At 40.9% G+C, this 21,891-nt stretch overlaps 1 protein-coding gene across 1 annotated transcript in view; it reads left to right on the forward strand.

Annotated features, from left to right (window-relative positions):
• Nucleotides 1-4,445: 4,445 nt before the first annotated feature.
• PLPPR1 (phospholipid phosphatase related 1) overlaps nucleotides 4,446-21,891 on the forward strand; it is a 164,378-nt gene continuing 146,932 nt past the window's right edge. Inside the window, exon 1 of the mRNA XM_052644631.1 lies at nucleotides 4,446-4,517. The gene's annotated coding sequence lies outside the window, so the exon portion shown is untranslated. The remainder of the gene's footprint in view (nucleotides 4,518-21,891) is intronic.

A 21,891-nucleotide genomic window follows, 5' to 3' on the forward strand; every position in this document is an offset into this window, starting at 1 on the left:
GCTAAAGAGTCAGACACAGCTTAGCAACTAAACAGCAACAACAACAAATATTCAATACAGAATAGAGTTTATATAAATCTGGGTCATCTTAAAAAATTTACTGATGGGAATACCCGAAAGCCTTTTTTATTGATTTGGCTTCAACTATTTGTACATATTATACTTATTTTAAAAGTAAACTATGTTAGTGTTCTTTAAGCAGGGGAAGGCATCGGTTCTTACAGAAATAACAAGTTGTTGCTTTAAAATATTATTCAATCAGACCAAATAGCACAGCAGCATCCTAATAAGTAATGAGTTAATCATCAAGGTATGCTGACACTCTGGATGAATGCTTGAGCATGCACTGGTGAAGCCTCTTGTGTGGCTATATTATTTGTTATCCCCTCTCTGGTTTACAAAGGGATTGCAACTATGTAGCATATATGCTGCTGACCCCCCTGCCCCCACCCCTTGCTGAGCTTCTGACTGAGTGCTAATTTATCATTTTGCACATTACACTGAGGTCAAACATGGCCTTAGAACCTTTCCCATCACAAAAGCATCTGCTATGAATTTATTCAGGATGGCATGACAGAAGCAGTCTGCCTACCATCCCTACTCTAACTCACTGCTGGGCTTCTCAATTTGATGATGTTCCCCAAATAATAAGCAGGCAGAATTGTGAAATTAAATGATGAAAATGATGTTTCCTAACTATCAGAAAACATTCCATAGGCTTCTCTTTCTATGATGCTTTGGTAGTGTGACTAAAATTCGGTTCAAAACCTTATGCCTACTCTGGGTGCTATTTGATCTTGGGTGAGGAGATGAATAAAATATAAGCTCTGTCCTCAAGAAGTTAACCAGTTAGTCTAAGTATTTATGGAACACTTCCTCTGGCAGACTCAATGCCTGCTTCTAGGGTTACAGAAGTGAGTAAAACAAGTACTGACCTTGCCCTCGTGGAACATACAGTCTAGAAGGGAAGCTGGGAAATCAAAACATATAATGGTTAACTAATTACAAGGACATAGAGTGCTTCAGAGTTGTTGAGGGCACTACTATTAGTATGTGACAGGGGGCTCTTCGTTTGTCGTAGGTGAAGGGGTTTGTTATCTAGTAATGGAAATAGCCACAGAAGCAAACACGTGGAACTTGGTCTGACACAAACAATAGAAGAGTTATGTACAAGGAACAGAAGCAGTGCCAAAGGCCCAATGATTCATTCTGTTTTGTAGAGTCAGGGAAGAGTGCATAGGGAACACTCGAGGGAGGTTGTAATGAATAAATAGGGTGTCAGTGGGCATGCACACAACAGAGAGGGAGGCTTGGCAGATGGAGGAAATTACTGGAGTTCAAATGAGAGGAACTGCCTAGTGTTTGCAGAAAACTGTAAGTGATTCTGAATGGCAAGTGATGGCCTCTAACTTGATAAAGAGCCCTATATGACATAAAAAGAAGCTTAAGCTTTATTTTTTTGTACTGATGAGACTGACATTGACTTGGCCCCACTTATTACAGAAAGATCAGTTGGTGGCAGTGTTGAGGATGGGTTGGTGAGTGAAGTAAAGCCTGGAGATAAGCAACTGAAACTGGAGGTTATGACAGCATGTGAGGGAGCTAATGAGGAATATTATAGTAAAGAAATTCAGAATGCCCAAATCCAAATGCCTAATCCAATTTACACTTTTTGGTCCCTACTTTACTTTTTCTTTGCTAGTGGAGAAGAAAAGGGGAGAATACATTTGAGAAATGTTTAGGAGGTAAAATTCACACGACTTGTTAACTGTTAGGTCATGAACCCTAGGAGAGATGCTGGGTGATTGAACTTATAGAGGTTTCACTGAGTAATATGCAAATTGTAGGAGATTTGAGCTAAAAAAATGATGAATTCAGTCTCAGATGTACGATGTCTGCTGCTGCTAAGTCACTTCAGTCGTGTCCAACTCTGTGTGACCCCATAGACGGCAGTCCACCAGGCTCCCCCATCCCTGGGATTCTCCAGGCAAGAACACTGGAGTGGGTTGCCATTTCCTTCTCCAATGCATGAAAGTGAAAAGTGAAAGTGAAGTCACTCAGTCGTGTCTGATTCTTCACGACCCCATGGGCTGCAGCCTACCAGGCTCCTCCGTCCATGGTGTTTTCCAGGCAAGAGTACTAGAGTGGGGTGCCATCGCCTTCTCTGGTATGACATCTAGATGTCTGTAAATATATCAAAGGGATATATGGATCTAAATTCAAGAGTTGTCAATCCTGAAAAATATGGATTTCAGCACTGTTAACCAGGAGAATAAATTAAATTACGAGGGAAGAGCATGTATGATAAAAAGAGAACCTGAGAAGAAAGCCTTGGGGGGCATCAACATTTAAATAGTTTGTGGAAGAATAGAATCCAAAGCAGTCTTCAAAGGAATAGTCAGAAATATCAGAGGAAAATCCAGAGACTGAGGTCACAAAAATCAAGGTTAATGAATTTTAAAGAAGATGGTTTCTGTAACATAGAGAAGTGAAAGTGTTAGGTTTGGCATTTAGAAGGTCACTGCTGACTTTTGATGAAAAGAGCTTCAATAGAGATGGATGAAGAAAGCAGATTACAGTTGGTGAAGATGAGAAATTTACAGTATATAGAGCACTCTGTAGACTGGTTGATAAAGACAGGGCAGAGGAAGTTAGGATGGTAGGCAGAAGGGGGATGCAAGAGGGTTTTTCCATAGAGTGAGAGAAAATTGGCTCTTTGGAAGAAGTCGTCACTGGAGCAGAGAGCAAGATGGGACATAAGACCAGAACAGGTGAAGGAGCTGGCCCTCATCTTAGTGTGGCTCTCTCTAGAAACATGCTGAAACGTGAGGGCAAGAGCAAGTAGTTTCTTGGGGAGTGCAGGGAATAACAGCAGAAAGGTAGAAAAGTGGGACAGGGAAGGAAGCTAGCCGATAAAAGATAAACTCTCAGACCAGCTACCACGTGGGCGACTGGTACTTAACCCCATGGGGAAGGTCTACAAACAGTGTAAGGTGCAGGAGTTTTCTCATCCCAAGGAGTGAAGCTAAGGCATTTTGCTCTATGACCAGACATTGGTTGCTGCTGCTGCTGCTGCTGCTGCTGCTGCTGCTGCTAAGTCACTTCAGTCGTGTCTGACTCTATGCAACCCCATCCCTGGGATTCTCCAGGCAAGAACACTGGAGTGGGTTGCCATTTCCTTCTCCAATGCATGAAAGTGAAAAGTGAAAGGGAAGTTGCTCAGTCGTGTGCCACTCTTAGCGACCCCATGGACTGCAGGCCACCATGCTCCTCCATCCATGGGATTCTCCAGGCAAGAGTACTGGAGTAGGTTGCCATTGCCTTCTCCGATGAGAAGTTGCTATTTTCAGGAGTTTTAATTCTCTGCACTTCCAGCCTGCATTGCAGGTGGCTGAACACCTGCTGCTGCAGGTAAAACATCCCCTGGTGAAGAGATGTTGTAGGTGCTGCAGGGAGGAAGTTGGGCTGAAAAAAGTGAAGTCTCTCAGTCGTGTCTGACTCTTTGCGGCCCCATGGACTGTAGCCTACCAGCCTACCCTCCATCCATGGGATAGGTCAACTGAAATAGTAAGTCACAGGGTGGGTGTGCTGGACCACAACAGTTTTCTTACAGCTTGAAAGATAGACTTTGCTGAGTGAGTGGAGGCATGGGATTGAGTGGATTTTCCATTATATTTCATGTAACTGGTGTGTGTGTGTGCTAAATTTGACTAATATCTTCATCATATATCAATTTTAAGAGTGAAAATTATGTTTGAATAGTAATCGATAAGGATAAAAACTTTTCCCTGTCTTACATATGTAATTAAAAATCTTGACGTGTAACACCATTTTCAATCTATAGAATGTATTACTTGCTTTCTCCTAAGTGATCTTGCAAAAACACCTGGCAAAGGAATTGTACTGTGAAAAACCAAAGTTTGTGACTAAGTACATAGAAATTTACATTCATCAGTGAGATGGGCTAGATATTTTAGGAGTGAGATTGAAGGTGCAAAAAACCCTACAAAATTCATAACCTTAAGTTAAGTCATATAATATTGGGCTCTTATTATGGAGACAAATATAGGCATTAACCTCAAATTTACTCTGAGTTGTCTTGTGAAAGATATGAGTGGTAGTTTAGGCTGTGGTGATGCATGCCTGTATGTGTAAGTTTCTTCTAGACTTCTCTTAGATTTAGATCAAACTGAAAATGATTTTTCCTGTACATAATACCAATCACTTTATTCGCCCTTTAATGTGTGAGTCTAGTTACTAAATATGAAAAGAAACAATTAAAATGTTTCAAAGTGATTGCCTCTCAAAGATGGGACATCAGGGTGAAAAAAGGCAAAATGGCAGACTACTAATGGGGTCATAAGTTGGTAGTTTTATTTGATCTTTTAAACTTGCCACATATATTTATTTTTTCATACAGACTTTAAAGATGTTCTATGGAACAAAGAAGCTAAGAGAGATGAATGGAAAGCAGTGGTTAACCAGAGCTGTAGTGCAAAAAAACAAAGTTTTGGGAGGTGAGGATGATAGCATGGCCTCTTCCACATACAGACACAAAGGAACATGATGCGAAAGACATCCTTGGAGCAGAGAGGGGCTGAGCTGGTTAAACCGAACAGGACTTGTGTTCCAAGCTGTGTGCTGATAATATAAACTTTACATCTCACTTTCCAGACTGTAATTTAAGATTCTTCTGCAAGGAGGGATTATTTTGCTTCTTGTGACATAATGGTACCTAAACAAAATACAAGGCTTTCTATGTCAAGAAAAAGGTGGTGGTGGTTAGGGCTTTACCCTTAAGAAGTTGGAGTGAGAGTGCCAAGTGTCAATGAGAAGGCCTCCTGCGGACCTGCTGATATTCCTAAAGTGTGTACCTAGGGAGAGCATGAACCTTCTAGAAATAGGCAGAACATGGACCGAGCCATCAATTCCCCTCTGGGTAGCTGAGAGTTGCCTTTCTCTGTAACTATAGCAGTGTTTTTACATCAGAGGAGTGGCTCAAGGGCTGCTTCTGCTCAGTTGCTACATGATGCTGAATGGGTTACTTGGTCTTTCTACTCCTTGGTTTCTTTCATAGTAAAATAGAATGGTAATCTCCACTTCTGTGGTGATTATGGGGATCACATGAAGTCATCTATGTGAAAGGCTGCCTGGTGATGATATGATGTGTGCTTTTTGCTCTTTGCTTTGAGGGCATTTGGTACTTTAGTACTCTTTGATCAGAATGAATGCTTTCACATGAGAAATCCATTTTATCATGGTATTCGGGTCTTCAAACTTTCGTCCAAATTTTTTTGTTTCATTTGTTGTAAGTATTATAAATTTCATGATGTAGTTTGAATAGCAAATGTGAGAATTTAAAATGTAGCCTTGAAGGATGTTAAAAACAATTGCTTATTTAACATGGACCTAACCAATATCAGCAAAGAGCTCAGGTTTCATGGAGAGCATAAAATTGGACAAATTCCTGGATAAAAGGCTTATAATCCAATTAGCTATCAGGAGTCCATAAATATTTATGCAAAAATCATCGGACTGGAAAGAATTTCAAGTTAAATGCAAATGTGATTTCTACAAAAAAGTCCTTAACTTCCTTTTTCATTCTAACCTTTTATGTGTGTTCAAAATGTCATTGAAATATTTTTAAAAAATTTTAACCACTTTAGTGTGACAAGTTGTCTGTAGCTGGATGGTTGGCTGGATATAAAATGTTATTCTCCTTCAGCTATTAAAGCTGTCCTTGAAAAAGAATCTCTCTCAATTTCCTTCAAGATCACTTGTGCTTCAATAAATAGCATTAAACCTCTTTGCTTTTGGAAATATCACTTCATTAGCATTATTTTTTGCCCTTGACCCTATGGGAGATACAAGTGGGAGGTTCCTAACTGAATTGCATTGTCAATTGAATATAAGTATGATTTTTCTGATCATCAGAGCTGCTTATAAATGGAACAAGCTTTAAGTGTTTTTATTCACTGGAGATGTTCAAATACAGGCTCAGTAAGTGGTAGTTAACATCTTAGCTCAGTTGCCCCAAGATGTTCTGACCCTAGGAAACTAGAGAAGTATTTGGACAAACCTTAGATAGAAGAAGGGCTTCCCTGGTGGCTCAGATGGTAAAGAATCCCCCTGCAGTGCAGGAGACCCGGGTTCAGTCCTTGGATTGGGAAGATCCCCTGGAGAAGGGATAGGCTACCCACTCCAGTATTCTTGCCTGGAGAATTCCATGGACAGAGGAGCCTGGTGAACTGCAGTCCATTGAGTCACAAAGAGTTGGACATGACTGAGGGACTAACACTTTCACTTTAAATGGAAGAAAGTGTTGGATTATTGGCCACCTGCCACAAACTTGCAAATAATCCCAACTGCCTGCTGATGTCAAGACAGAGAATAGCAGGAAGTCATTTGGTTTACTTCTTATCTTACTATGTGTCTCCACATACCTTGAAGACCACATGAATAAACTACATTTGTATCCTTGCACGAAGGCCTACTTGTTGTGTGATCTTGGACAAGTTATGCAATGGTTCTAAGCCTGTTTCTGTATCTGTAAAATGGGGATATGAATAATAGAACTTGCTTTATAAGATTACTGTAGAATTTCTTCTAGAGCCTATTATACAGAGTGAAGTAAGTCAGAGAAATATAAATATCATCTACTGATGCATATATATGGAATCTAGAAAGATTATGGTACTGTACTGAAAAATTTATTTTCAGGGCAGCAATGGAGAAACAGACATAGAGAACAGACCTAAGTACATGGTGGGAGGGGAGAAGGGAAAGGGTGAGATGTATGGAGAGAGGAATGTGGAAATTCACAATACCATATGTAAATAGATAACCAATGGGAATTTGCTGTATGACTCAGGAAACTCAAACATGGGCTCTGTGACAATCTAGAAGGGCTGGATAGGGGGGAGATGGAGGGGAGATTCAGGAGGGAGGGGACATGGGTGTACCTATGGCTGATTTTTGTTGATGTATGACAGAAAACCACAAAATTCTGTAAAGGAAATATCCTTAAGTTAAAAATATTAAGTGGCAAAAAAAAAAAAAAAAAAAGATTACTGTGGGGTTTCTTAAGGCAATACTGAAGCTTAGCATGGCCTAACACACAGGAGGCATTCAAAATATGCTATTTATTAAAAGGAGAAGAAAAGAGTGTCTCATAAATGGTTTTTCCCAACCCCAAGACTCCTTACCTCTCTGGAAAGTTACTGCCTTATTTCAAACTGTGTAAAAGTCCTTTTCTGAAATTCTAAGCATAGGATGGGTTCTTGGACTAGATGACTCATGAGGCAGCTTCATGCTCCGAGACTGTTATTTTGAGTATTTGATTCATAGTATTCACTTAGGGTAAACATTTCCATGTCTCCCCAAGTATGAATAGCCTGGCTATCCTGGGTAAGCACTGTGTAGAATGAGGAGCTAACATGATGAAGGAGATGGAATTCGGTTACCTCTGGATGCCTGTGGACCTAGTTTATATCCTAGCTTCTAATACCTGTTAGCTGAGAACCACATGAGGCAAGTTGCTTACCTTCTCTGGGCCTCAATACCCACAGCTGTCAAAGGAGGGTAAAACAATATCCAGGAGCTCTGGAATGAAGATGCAGTGAACTAGTCCGTGTTACGTCATCCAGCACTGGGTATCCAGGAAACAATCTTTCTGTTGGCTGCAGTTTTCACCTTTTAGCCAGGTGTGTCTGCATGATTTAACACAGCCTGACAGTGTTTTATCCCCACCCCATAAACAGCAGGAATATCTTCTGCCTGGCCCAAACGTTAGGATGTAAGATTTTTGGATGGCACCCAGTTTGTGTTCATATAAAAGCCCTAAATAAAATGCTTTGGGTAGAAACAGTTTTGGCTCATCAACAAGGCAGCGGCAAAAGTGACTGGCTTCCCGAGGACAAAGCAAACGATGCTGCGGCCGGCTTTATTTGCTGAGGGCAGAACTTGTGAAGTTCTCTGCTGCAGCTGCCATCTATGTTTCTGCAGCTGTCTCTTCCCATTTTTTTAATTTTATTTTTTTATTTAATTTTACTTTATTTTACTTTACAATACTGTATTGGTTTGCCGATTATACAGAGTGAAGTAAGCCAGAAAGAAAAACACCAATACAGCATACTAACACATATATATGGAATTTAGAAAGATGGTAACAATAACCCTGTATGCGAGACAGCAAAAGAGACACAGATGTATAGAACAGTCTTTCGGATTCTGTGAGAGAGGGCGAGGGTGGGATGATTTGGGAGAATGGCATTGAAACATGTATAATCTCATTTTTTTTATGAGCTGTTGCAGCAAATTTGTCTTAGCATGATGTGCCAAGTTTGAGGGAAGTTAATTTATTAGTTCATTAAGCTTAGGGCAGTCTAGCTTTAGCCTCACCATTGCTTTTGATTTTGGAGTTTGGGGGCTTCTCATATCTTCAGTGTTTGACCTACCACTTTGCCAGCAGTGACCCATCACCGAGTGCTACGTGCCATGTTTTTACTTCCAGCATTGCCCAGATGGATTTGCTCTGTGTTGTGGAGAATATGGTTAATTAAGAGCTTCAGGCAGAACCCGCAAGTGCTTTTTAATTTTCCTTGCTGTTTGGTTCATCGCTCCCCTTATCTCATTACCCACGTTTCTCCTCCAATCTCAAGAATGAATTTCCTCCTCATGAAGTCCCGCTGGCTGCAATGTAGCCTGTGCCTGGCTATCTGCTCCACTGCACGTGCTTTCTCTACGAGGGGAAAATAAAATAGTGAAATTAACTCATATTCAAATCTGAAGGTTTTCTGAAAATAGATGTGAACAAATTCGGCGTCCTGAGAATTAGCCAAAGCTCAGTAACTAATAACCGTTTTAGGTCTGGGTGAAGAAGAATGTTTAATAAGCATGGCTAATGTTCTCTATAAACAGTTCATTCTCATTAAGCGGGATAGTATAGCACTGGTGCTCTAATGGGTGAGGGGCAAAAGTAGAAAAGTGACTGCAAGTGAGGGGTGTAGTGAGATTTCTTTTTAGAAACATTTTTATTTGTTTTTATTTTATTTTATTGGCCGCACCCTGTGTTCTGCACGATCTTAGTTCCCCAACCAGGGGTCGAGCCGGTGCCCCCTGCATTGGAAGCATGAAGTCTTAACCACGGGACCACCAGGGAAGTCCCTGTAGTGATCTTTCATGCCTGGTATGTGCTAACCACTGCACACATCATGTAATTACTCCTCACACCAATTACTGCAGTACAACCCCAATAACACCAAGGAATAGAAAACACAGCAAGTCACGGTGGCTTAATCTGGTTTATGTACTTGGTTCCTTGTGACTGGGGTCCAGATCCAACACCTGTCAGACTCCAAAGCCAGTAGTGTTCAAGGCCTGGAACCTGAGACTTTGTCATCCAGATGCAGAGTGACATTTACTCATGTGATGAGGGTTAATGCTGTCCCAGGAAGGAAATCCCTATCCTGGTGGTATTCTAGTGACATCAGGCTGCTGGGGAGGTTGTTAATTAACCTGCCCAGCTTTCACTCTGTAGGTTACACATCAGCAAAGTGCAGAGAGAAAGGGGGGTACTTGGCAAGAACAGTGGAACAAGGGTACACTTCATCCCAAAGCTTGTTTATAGACAGTGAATGTCAGTCAGTAAACAGGTGCCTTTGAGGGGCTAAGATTTATCCTTAACTAACTCTGGCTTGGACCACAGAATAACATCAAGTCCCTGAAGTAATTTTATGATCCTCTGAAGTGTGGAATTTCAGTGACATAGAGAAGAGGATGAGAGGTCTCCTAAGTATAGTCATTGAAGGTATCATGGGCCACAACTTGTGAAAGTTCTTGTAAAACTAGGGAAGAACTCCCCGGGTAGTCCAGAGGTTAAGAATCCACCTTCCAGTGCAGAGGACTTGGGTTTGATCCCTGCTATGGGGTCGCACAGAGTTGGGCATGACTGAAGCGACTTAGCAGCAGCAGCAGCACGAACTAAGATCTCATATGCCGGGAAGCAACTAAGCCAGCATTGCACAACTGGAGGGCCCGCATGCTGCAACTAAGACCTCATATGGCCAAATAAATTTAAAAAAAAATTTTTTTTAAATAAAATCAGGAAAAGCTTGGGGCTTGCATTAGGGGATCACAATCCCTGGATGTCTAATGAAATAGAACTAACACGTTAAAGAGCAAACTAACTGTTAGCTAGCAAGCTGGGACCAGGGATGTAAATTAAGCCCTTTGCTTCCCTTTTCATTTTTCTGGAGAAGAAAATGATAGTTACCGAGTACACAAACTTTAGGATCAGATACCTAGGTTATAAATCACATATGTCATATGTGATCCTGGGCTCTGCTTAAATTCTCTGTAACTGTCTGTTTTTTCCCCCAAAAGATCCAACAATGAATTGTATGTTTCATAGAGTGGTTATAAATATTAAGTGAATTCTATATATAGTTTGCTATTACTTTCATCCTCACCTTTTGACACCTTTATAAATGTTTCTGTTAAAAATGGGAAGGCAGAAAGGAAAGAAAACTTAGTGGATTTTGAAAGTAATTTTACCAAAAGGACAGGTGACTATGGATCTGAAATTGGTTCAATAGTTTGAGTTCATTCAGTTTCCTTCTAATGTGAAAAAATATTCATGAATTGACTCTGTTTTAGTCACAGGGTCTTCACAGAAGATTTGACATGTTACTATGGCCAGTATTTTGCTGACTGCCCACTTGATGCCCAGCTGGGCATCTCACATTGGTGATGTGAGAGGAGTGGGGATTGGAGCTAAGCAGCCTGATAGTCACCTCCTGCACATTTCTCTGTGGAATAACCATAAATACTTCCTGTATATTATCATTTAGCACTGGGCTAGATGCTGTGAGGGAGTTTATAATCTGGAAGAAAAGATAACCCATTTTCCCACTGGAAGTTAACTAAGAATTTTGGAGTGAAAGATGAAAATGAGAATACAAAAGGGAACCACGGGCTGGTAAGGGTCTTCACTGTCTCCCAGAGTATTCTCAAACTCACGTCCATTTAGTAGGTGATGCCATCTAGTCATCTCATCCTCTGTCGCCCCCTTCTCCACCTGCCCTCAGTCTTTCCCAGCATCAGGGTCTTTTTGAACGAGTCAACTCTTTGCATCAGGTGACTAAAGTATTGGAGCTTCAGCATCAGTCCTTCCAATGAATATTCAGGGTTGATTTCCTCTAGGGTTAACTGGTTTGATCTCCTTGTAGTCCAACAGACTCTCAAGAGTCTGCTCCAGCTCCACAATTCGAAGGTGTCAATTCTTCAGCACTCAGCCTTCTTTATGGTCCAGCTCTCACATCCTAACGTTGCTTGTGACCAAACACCAAATCAATGGTTCACATAGTAAGCATGCACAGCTTATGGACAGATCAAAGCATGATTGTTGTGAATAACCGACTTTTCTAATTGTATCCTAAAAGATACAGAGGAGTTGGAAAGGCAAAAGGAAAATAAGGAAGGGCATTTGTGTATGTTTAAAGGATCCCACTTTATTTAAGGAATGGATTTGCAATAAGTTACTGGTTTCATTGTTTTAGCACTGTATATTTTTAATTTATTTTTAACTGGAATATAATCACTTTACAATATTGTGTTAGTTTCTACTGTACAACAATATGCATCAACTGTAAGTATACATGGACTTCCCAAGTGGCACTAGTGGTAAAGAACCCATCTGACAATGCAGGAGACATATAAGATGTGGGTTCGATCCCTGAGTTGGGAAGATCCCCTGGAGGAGGGCATGGTAACCCATTCCAGTGTTCTTGCCTGGAGAACCCCATGGATGGAGGAGCCTGGTGGACTACAGTCCATAGGATCGCAAAAGAGTCAGACATGACTGAAGTAACTAGTGCAAATGCGTGCACACACATAAGTATACATATATCACCTCTCTCTTGAGTAAGCATGGCATTTTCAAATGAGATATTGTGAGGTGATTCTCAAGAATTGTCTGTTCCATGCTGTGCCTGATTCTGGGCCAGATGAAGGCTGAGAGGACACAGTTGGGACTCAGGAGGAAAGACTGAAGAAGAGGCTGATTTAACAGGAGAGGAAACAAAGCTATTCATCACCCTTGGAGGCAGCACAAGTAAGGTAGTACTCCGGATTTACATTTAAAAAGGCATTTAAATATCCCCACCACTCCTATTTTCATTGATAATTAAATGTTATTTGCTCTTCTGATCTTTGGAGCTCACTGACCTGTCTGTGTCTGTTGCCTGAGCCTGCCCCCCAGCTACCTTCTCCTTTTATCTAGAGATAGCAAGATCCTTCCACTGGCCACCCCACCACAGTCACTCTTGTCCCACTCTCCCACACCATTCTCTGTATCCTGAGCTGTCTGTAGTAAAAGCAAACTGGGGCATGACTGTTTTGTTCCTTAAAGCCTTTGGATAGTTTACCATTGTTCTTAGAACAAATCTCAAACTTTTTAATGTCTCCCCAGCCTTGCACCGTGAGCCCTTTGATCCCAGCCCTCATCATGTGTCCATTGCCGATGCTGTGTTTTGCAGCTGTGTGGCCATGCTTTCTCTCATTTCAGGAAGTTCCCCTGTTCTATTCCCTTTGTCAGGAATACAATGCAATCTTTTATGTATCCAAGATCACTTCTTTAGGGAAGACTCTCCTGACCCTTATACTATGTTGGGTTCCCCATTAGGTCCTGGAGAGATACCGTCTTTATCTCACTTGTAATTATTCTGTCTTCTCTGCAAAAGACACTTAGGGTACAACTGGCGGACCAAACAGGAGGAGTCGTAAAACTTACATCCTGGTCACTGGAGGAAGATGATAAACATAATGAATAAATAAATTATGGTATATGGTGAGTGATATATATAAAAGAGAAAATAGACTAGAGTAAGAAGGATGAGATGAGGGAAGCAGGCTGCAATATTGAAAAGATTGGTCAGCATATTTCCATGCCATATGCAAATTAACTCAAGAAATATTATAGTGCTAAAGGTAAAAGTTAAGACCATAACTCTGCATAAAGCCTGGCATGGATTAAAAAGTTCTCAAAACATATTTGTCAAGGAGACTAGCAGACAATATTATTTTTGTTATTATACTCATTCAAATTCTAAGTTTGGGTCAGGCACAGAATATGTGCAGCCTTCTTCTGGTTGCACAGCAGGCAAACCAAGGCTTACGCCAGGGTTGTCTAATCCTTCTCTGAAATCTCCTATGCTGAAAGGGGATTCCTTTCAATGCTTTTTTCTGTCTCCTGTGAGACCCTAACAGGGTGCAACAGAGTTAATTAATTCCCTGTCATGAGGGCATAGGGACTTCCTTGCAGTGATTTCTGAGGGCACCCACAGATTGAGCAGGCCTAATGATGAAAACAGAATCATTCTGTTCCAGAGAGTTGATGTGGGGATAGACTGGATATCTGAACTCCTGGATGTTTCTGTCTCTGTCTGTCTCTCTCACACACACATGCACACATGCTCTTTCTTTCCTTGTCTTCTCAACAACAAACAGCTTGGCTCCTGGGCAACTTAGCTTTAAATTGGAAAGTGCAGCCTTGCTTGGCAGAACAACAGTATCACAGCCTCCCCGTTGCTCAGAACAGCTTGTGACATACATCCCTGCAGGCAGGACCATAAAGGGCTGTCTAACGTCCTGGAACCACCACCCCCGAAAGAACTCTTCTGTGCAGCTTCTTTAGAATTCTGGTCTGCGGGGCATATCTTCTCTTCCCCAGCAGTTTCTCATGCTGGACTTGAACTTTTTGCTTCTTTCCTCTCCATTTAATTAGTGATCTCATCTCTTCGATCATTAGAAACCCACAGTGGCCATGGAGATGGGAATCGGAACCAAATTCAAAGGGAAATGCAGGAACCAATGACTTGAAGTCTGAAAAACACTGTAGTCCCTCTGACTTTAATAACATAACACATTCCCTTCTTGGCCACTTTACAGAGGCCCCAGTTCAAACAGGCACTCCTATTTACCTCTCCTCCCTGTGCATCTCAAAAACATTTTAAAAGACTAGATTGAAACAGTTCTCGCATGGTTCTGAATATGTCTTACTTAGATGACAATGGCTACTCTTTTGTTATTGTTGCTCAATTGCTAAGTCATATCCGGCTCTTTGCAACCCCATGGGCTGCAGCGTGCCAAGCTCCTCTGTCCTACACTATTTCCCGAAGTTTGCTCAGATTCATGTCCATTGAACTGGTGATGCTATCTAACCATCTGTCTCATCCTCTGCTGCCCCCTTCTCCTTTTGCCTTCAATCTTTCCCATCATCAGGGTCTTTTCCAATGAATTGGCTCTTTGCATCAGGTGCCAAAATATTGGAGCTTCAGCATCAGTCTCTCCAATAAATATCCAGGGTTGATTTCCTTTAAGATTGCTTAGTTTGATCTTCTTGAAGTCCAAGGGACTCTCAAGAGTCTTTTCTAGCACCACCATTCAAAAGCATCAATTCTTTGGTGCTCAGCCTTCTTTATGGTCCAACTCCCACAACCATACATGACTACTGGAAAAACTGTAGCCTTCATAAGTCTTGCTGACTCCCGTGTTCACCCACTATCACCTGTCTTATATTCTGTAAGCAAAAGCCAATGAAATGAACCTAAACTCCTTAGCTTGCATTGAACAATGCAGCGCCAGTCTTCTAGAGATAGAAGAAACTTGCCTAACCATAACTCCATGTCACAGATATGGTCCGGGCTAGTCTACTCCATACTTTGCTCTTTCCAGTCCTAACACCTAGAAATCCATCTGTCTCCTGGGCATGTTCAGAACTTCCTGTCCTCATCGGTTCACCTCAGGTATCTTCCATGGAAACAGTCTCTCCTTCCTATGAATTTTCATGATTTATATCATTGTATAAGTAGACTCTGCACTTGACTGCATTTGCATTCTTACTAGGTTGTAAGTGACTGGCTGTCAATGTCTGTTTTACCCGTATTTGCATTATTCAAAGCCTAAGACTTTGTACCTAGTAGATACTTAATAAAGCCTCATTGATAAGTGAATGGACAAAGTGACATCTTTTCTCAATGTTTGTCTTCAAAATAGTTTAGTAAAAGGTGTTATGGTATTAGGTACAGCAGAGCCTTTCTAAAATACGGTCCATTTTAGAACAAACTGTAGCATAGTGCAAGTTGATTGTAAATCTGATCGATGGGCAATTTTCACTGGAATGATGTGAGACACCACAATAAAACAGTCTTTACCTTTAATATAGTCAGTCCTATAACAGATCATAACATCGTTACAAATTTTGTTAACTTCAATTGCTTTTGAAATTATATTTGAAATTTAATAACTAGAGCCAGATGCAGGAGAATATAAATACATTCAGTTCCCGACTTAATATGGTTGGATTTAATACTTTTCAACTCTGTAATGGTGTGAAAGCCATTCTCAGCAGAAAGGCTGAAGATCAAACTATGATCTTTTCCAGGATAGCAAATGAGGTATCGTGTCTTCTGATGTTGGGCAAGGTCCTGAGCTGCAGCTCCCAGTTTGCCATATGATCTCAAGGATAAACAACTGATACATTTACAATCAGTCTGAACCCATACAACCATTTTCTTTTTCACGCTCAGTACAGTATTCAGTAAATTACTTGAGATAGTCAGTACTTTATTGTAAAGCAGGCTTTATGTTAGATGGCTTTGCCCAACTGCAGGCTAATTATAAGTGTTCTGTAGCCTAGGCTACGCTAAGATGTTTGGTAAGTTAATGTGAATTAAATACATTTTCTACTTACGCTATTTCCAGTTAATGATGGGTCTATCAGGATGTAATGCCACCATAAATCAAGGTAGACCTGTACTTAATTATATTTAAAAATCATATTCACTACTTTATAAGAGCAATTCAGCATATTCCCTACCACTTTTCTCTAGAATTTAAGCTGTGAGCACAACATTTGTCTGGAACTTTCCCTATCTTTAAGCCTTTCTGAGGGGAAAGGGTGTGTTTCTGTGTGTCCATCCCAGTCCATGTGTGTGCACACACATGCACATGCATGCATACTTCTGGTTCTTGCTCTGATACTTCAAGGTTTCAGTTTAACTGAGCATCAAACTTCATTTCCTTCTAGCCTTTGATTTTACTGAAAAAAACATTAACTTCTGCTTTGTAATTAAGAAAAGTTCTTTGAGTCCTGCTACTCCTCCAGCTGTTTTTTTGTTTTTTGCTTTTTCCTTTTTCCTAGTGGAAAATTAGGGGTAAACAGTATCAACTGAATTGAATTGAAAAAGAAATTCGGGACTGACCTTCTGGTCTGGGCACTGTCTTGTTATCTGTTGAGCAGTTCTCCTGGTGGTGGCCCATCAGATGGCCCTGAGTCCTTGTTCCCATCAGCAAGTCTGACATTTGCAAGCTCTCTGCTTTCCTCCAGCTGTCTCGGGTCGCCTGCTGAGCTTTGTGGTCTGAATCATCCCTGTGCTCCTTGTTTTTAGATCAGTCTGTAACAGAGTTGGCTTACTTTTAGATAGATTTGGATTCTTTTTTTCCAATTTAAACTTTTACCTTGGAGGCATGTACCTTTTAAAGTAGCCGTCTGAAGCAGTTTTGTTATGTTTTTTAACACTCAAATGGACCAGAGGTGGAATCCAGTGGAATGATTTACCCTTTCAATTTTACATTTTAAAATGTGTTCTGGTTTATGTTTTGATTTCTAGGACTTTCAGACACTTTATTCTTCATTGCATTTTGGGTCCGAGGTATAGTGGGTCTTAGCTAGTTGACCCAAGGCCTATACTATTGAGTTCATGCAGGACCTGCAAAGGGCTGACCAAGACCCAGATGAGGACTAGGTCAGGAGTAAGGAGTGGACCCAGGGCAAATGTGAAATCAAATGACAGAGCTGAATGACTTAGGCACACTGTTAGTGTCAGCTTTTACTGTGCACCTACACAATGTGCAAGATCTGTGAAAATTACTAAAGTTACAGTGTGAGCAAGGCAAACATTCCTAGAAAAGAGATATTAGGCAATTACACAATACATACTCTGAAGGAGCATGATAGTGTGTAATAGAACTGAACCAGTCAAGGCAATTAAGGACACTTTCCCATTGAAAATGGTGTTTAACTGGAAATCTGAAAGTGGGGCAAATAATGGAGGAGGAAAAATTCTCCATGCTGGAGTGCATGAGAAAGTCCAGAGGTGAGAAAGAGCTTAGCGTGTTGCAGAAACTGAGTGAGTAGCTGGAGTACCATGCTGGGGATGGACATGAGGTGAAGATTGTTACAAAATGAGACTAGAAAGATTTAACATAGTCAAAAAAAAAAAAAAAAAATTAACAAGCTCAGTCATTAGCCAGGCCATCTTCTGCCTTAGTTGTGAGGTCCATCATTGGTACTTCTAGGTCAAGTCATCCTCTAGTAGCAAGGGGCAGTGGTTGCCTTGCAGACTATCCATTCAGGACTAGGGCTGAAGTGTGAACCAGGTATAACTTATAGGTTCAAAGGACTCACCTAGATAAATGGACATCTGGGTCCTAGTTACGGGGTGAAGTTCAGACAGGAGTGCTCAGGCAGACCTGAAAAGAGATTGAGGTATGAGAGAGAGTCATCAGATTTAAGCAGCAGGAACAAAGCTAACGGCTGGTCATGCAGACCTGGCCAATGTTATATGGGAGCCCAGAGGGAACCTGGAATTATGCCCGGCTCTGAGAAGCCACTCAAGACCAATCTGGGGCCCTGGCATCCTCACAGACCACCCCTCCTCCCCCAAGTTTTTATTTTGTAAAGATTTGACTGAACTCTAGAGTTCCCTGTATCGTAGGTCTCATATTCTTCGTATCTCTGCCTGATACTGGGCTAGCTCAAGGGCTGGACCATGGATCCAGCTGTGAGTGAGGCACTGTGGAGGGGAGAGAGACTGGACAAAGAAAGAGGGTGTCAGTGCTACTCTCCTTGATGTAGGGTTTTCACTTTGTCATTTTTCACAAGATTTGAAGAGCATCTTTACAAGCTTTGAAAAGCATCTCTAAAACTGAACCGAGTACAGCATTTCTCTTGAAAGTCTAAGTAATACAGTCTTAAATCCCACATCGTCTTGTGATGCAATCTCTTTTACACTCATCTACAATCTCATTTGACTTGTTCCTATCTCTTAATGTCTTAGTTGCTTTCAAAAAAAAAAGTTAGGTTTTCCAGCTTCGAGAAATTAAATGCCTACTGAGATGCTGGTTGGAGATAATGTACTGAATAGAAATGATCCAGAACAGTGAGGGGCAGCTCAGAACCACCAGGGAAGTTAATGCCTACTTAACATGTGTTAAAGATGAGCTGGATTAGGGGATTCTGGCTCACCTTTAGTACAGGGGAACAAAATGAAATGCAACTCGCACAACTCATTTTTTGCCTTTTAATTTTCCCTTTTCTACTCTAATCCCCTCTGCCATACCTCTAATTAAGATGTGGATCATGTAGAAAAATGTCCTGTTTTTCCCCTTGCTAGACATAATCTCATTTCAATCCTACGCCAACCCAATTTTGAATAAATCCTAGAAAGTTTCACCACATTGAGTGTTGTAAAACTCATGTCAGAGGTTCCTTTGATGCGACCTGAGTCATGGATATTCTTCCTTCTGGGGCCCCCTGACACTGGGGAAAAACAAGTCATTCAGTGGCCCAGAATCTCAGTAAATTTTCAGTATCCTGTAACAAAGGAACAAAAACTCTGTAAGGAATACCTGTGGTCCCTGGATAAGGAATGTTTTCATATCGGAGTTATTAGTTTACCTAAACTGAAGTCTTCTACCTTCTCTCTGATGAGTTAGGTGTCTTTTCATTTGGGTTGGTGGGAACAGGAAGTATTCTTGGCCTTGTGTGAGCCCTGATGATAATTTCACTCGAATCCTTTTGAATGGTTTCCCTCCTGGCCTTAGCTAGTTTCTCCCGTGCTCATTAGTACTCTGCCAAAAATTCGCAGAGACCCCCAACCTTTTTGGCACCAGGGATAGATTTCATGGAAGACAGTTTTTCCATGGACTGGGGGTTGGAGGGTGTGGTTTCAAGATGCTTTAAACGCATTGCATTTATTGTGCACTTTATTACTGTTACATCAGCTCCACCTCCGATCCTGGAGGTTGGGGACCCCTCCACCTAGGGGACCCTCAGCAGGGCAACCCAGCTCTCTCCGTGCAGAGCTCTCCTCTCTGGCCCTCTGCCTTGTGAACTCCAGTCACTTGGGCCTCCCCACATTCCCAGTGCTGTCTGCTCAGCTCAGGGAGACCACAGGCCATTCTTCCGGGTTTTCTTCTCTGTGCCCTGGGCTAGAGACACTCTCCAGGCAGTAAGCAAGGGCAAGTGCGGGGCTTGCCTCTGTTTGTTCCCATCTTTCAGGGATCACTGCCCTTCATTGCCTCACAGCCAACGTCTTGAATACCATCGGCTCATTTATTTTGTCTCTATTTTTCAGTTATGCCAGGCATGAAATCCAGTCTTAGTTACTTTCACTTGGCTGAAAGCAGAATCCCTCCAGGGCTATTTTAAGGTTGTTTAAGCTTGTTTTTGACACTCACTTTTTGAGACCTCACTCCATACAAAGATAAACACATAATGAATGATCTGACAGTACATCTTTATTTTGTGGCAAAATGAAAAGATTTTTATGACTTTTCTTTGGAAATTATTTTTCTGAGTCACCAATTTGACAATTAAAGTTTCTTTGCAAAGGAATTTTTAGAATTAAGAATTTTGCCTATAAATCACTTTCAGATTGTTAACATTAAATTGAGTGAAATTGTAAGAATTTTACATTTTTAGGTATACATGTACATATTCATTGGATTTTACAGAGCTTTGGTGCCTTTTTTGTTTATTGCTTATGTATTCTCATGGACTGTAAAATAACTCGTCAGCCCTAGGAACTGGGCCTGAAGTTCTCAATGTATGAAACAGCCCTGCTTTCTTTAGAGGTTCAAAGTGGTAATAATACCATTTATAATAGCTTTATGATCACTCCAATCATGGTCTCTGACATGAGATGCCCTTTGTTTCCCCCAAATGCCGGTAAGACATCTCAGCAATTTCCATGTTTCCCTCTGTTAGGTACTAAACAGCAATAGGTTTGTCCCCTTGTGATAAAATGTGGCCTTTATCCTTAGTGAAGCAAGTTCTTCATCAGCTCAAAAATTCAAATGTCCTAGGGCCTCTGCTTTCAATCTTTTAAAATTAATGGTTCTCCCCCCGGTCTGTCTCCATCCCCTGCTCCCTCCAACCTCGGAGGGGAATAACTGGCAATGTCTAGAGGCATTTTAAGTTGTTACAGTATTTGAGGAGGAGGGTTGCTACCATTGGTATCTTGTGGGTAGAGGCCAGGGATTTAACTAAATATCTAATGATGCTCAGGATAGCCCCTCACAACAAAGAATTATGAAGTCCACAATATCAACAGTGATGGGGTTGAGAAACACTGTCCTAAATCAGTGTGGCCTCAGAGTGCTGAATTCTTGGGGCTACTCATAAAAATACCTTTTTGGTGGCCTTGTTGTTACCTATTTGTTTTTTAGACTTCTGTTTTAGTGAACTCAATTAATTCATATCATCCTAACTTTGAAGGGAATCACCATGGCATTTTGAGCAAAATTAGCTTAAAATATTCTGTATAAAAAGAGCAAGATCTAGCATCCCCAAAAATCATAGACTCTGGGCTGCTGAGAAGAACCTCAGGCTGTGACTTTGGCCACTGAAAATGTTGGATTCACACCAAGTCTGGGCAGAAGGTCCACTGAGTCATGGGGACTCTTTCTCAAGGGCATTTTTGTTCCTTGCTGTTGATGCTTCATTTGACTGGTCAACTGGAGCTAACTTTGCATAACATAGAAATCAGTGAGGTTTATCCTCATCTATCTATGATTGTGCTCCATCCATATCCATTCTGAGTCTCACTGAAACAGATTCTTTATAATCAGCCATTATTTGTGCATTTGTCCTGGAATGACTAAGAATTGTTACACTTCTCATGAGCTAAAGGGAATTACATGGAAAATCCAGTGGAAACACATGAGATGTCATTGACTCCTTTATTGGACAGGTCTGATTTATAATGTACTTACTGCCTAGAAATGAAGAGCTCTCAGTTAATTAGTAGGAAACAGTAGTCTGTCAATATTCTCTTTTTTCCCCATGCTCCTATCTGATATAGAAATGGACCAACCTTGTATTTTTTATCCTTGAGGTCTTCTAACTTCTGAGTTTGTGCATAAAATTCTACATGTACATAAACAAATTTTGGTAACACCTTGAATGTTTTCATACATTAGAGCTGGTGGTGTTTTTATCTTCGCAAACATATGTTAAGTCAACTTATATCTTTGGAGCCTTAGCTTTTGCTATTCCCGTTAGCTAAAAATACTTCACTTGTCCTCTTCTGATAGGGGAGCAGCTACCTTTATTTTAAACAACTTAAGTAGGCTTCTCCTCTAAGAAACTTTTCCTTAACTTTCTCCCAACGAGGACTAGCTCATTACTTTTGTGGACTCTAAGCAATTTTGCCTTTGTGGACCCCTTTCTCTATTAAAATTAAAATTTATATTTTACAGTTGGATTAGTATAAAACTGAATTTAATAATGTGTTAAATATTTTTTTACCTAACCTAAACATTTATTATTTTAAAAGAAATTAAAATATTTTCATTTACTTCTAGTTGTGCCTAATGGGATACCAGGCATGAGTTAGGGACTCACAGATAAACAAATGGTGCTATTCTGATATTTTGAAACCTTGGGCACAAAAAGACTCAAATTCATGAGAACACAGCAGGGCTGGGCTACATGAGAACTTTGGTCCCTGCCATTGCGGTACTCCTTTAAGAAGACTTCTAACAACTTCTTCTGAAAGGATGGAGTAAGATGTACTTTCCCCATTCCTCCCACTAAATCAACCAAAA

This window comes from Budorcas taxicolor, chromosome 8 (genome assembly GCF_023091745.1).
Source record: "Budorcas taxicolor isolate Tak-1 chromosome 8, Takin1.1, whole genome shotgun sequence".
In the NCBI taxonomy this organism is placed as follows: Eukaryota; Metazoa; Chordata; class Mammalia; order Artiodactyla; family Bovidae; genus Budorcas; species Budorcas taxicolor.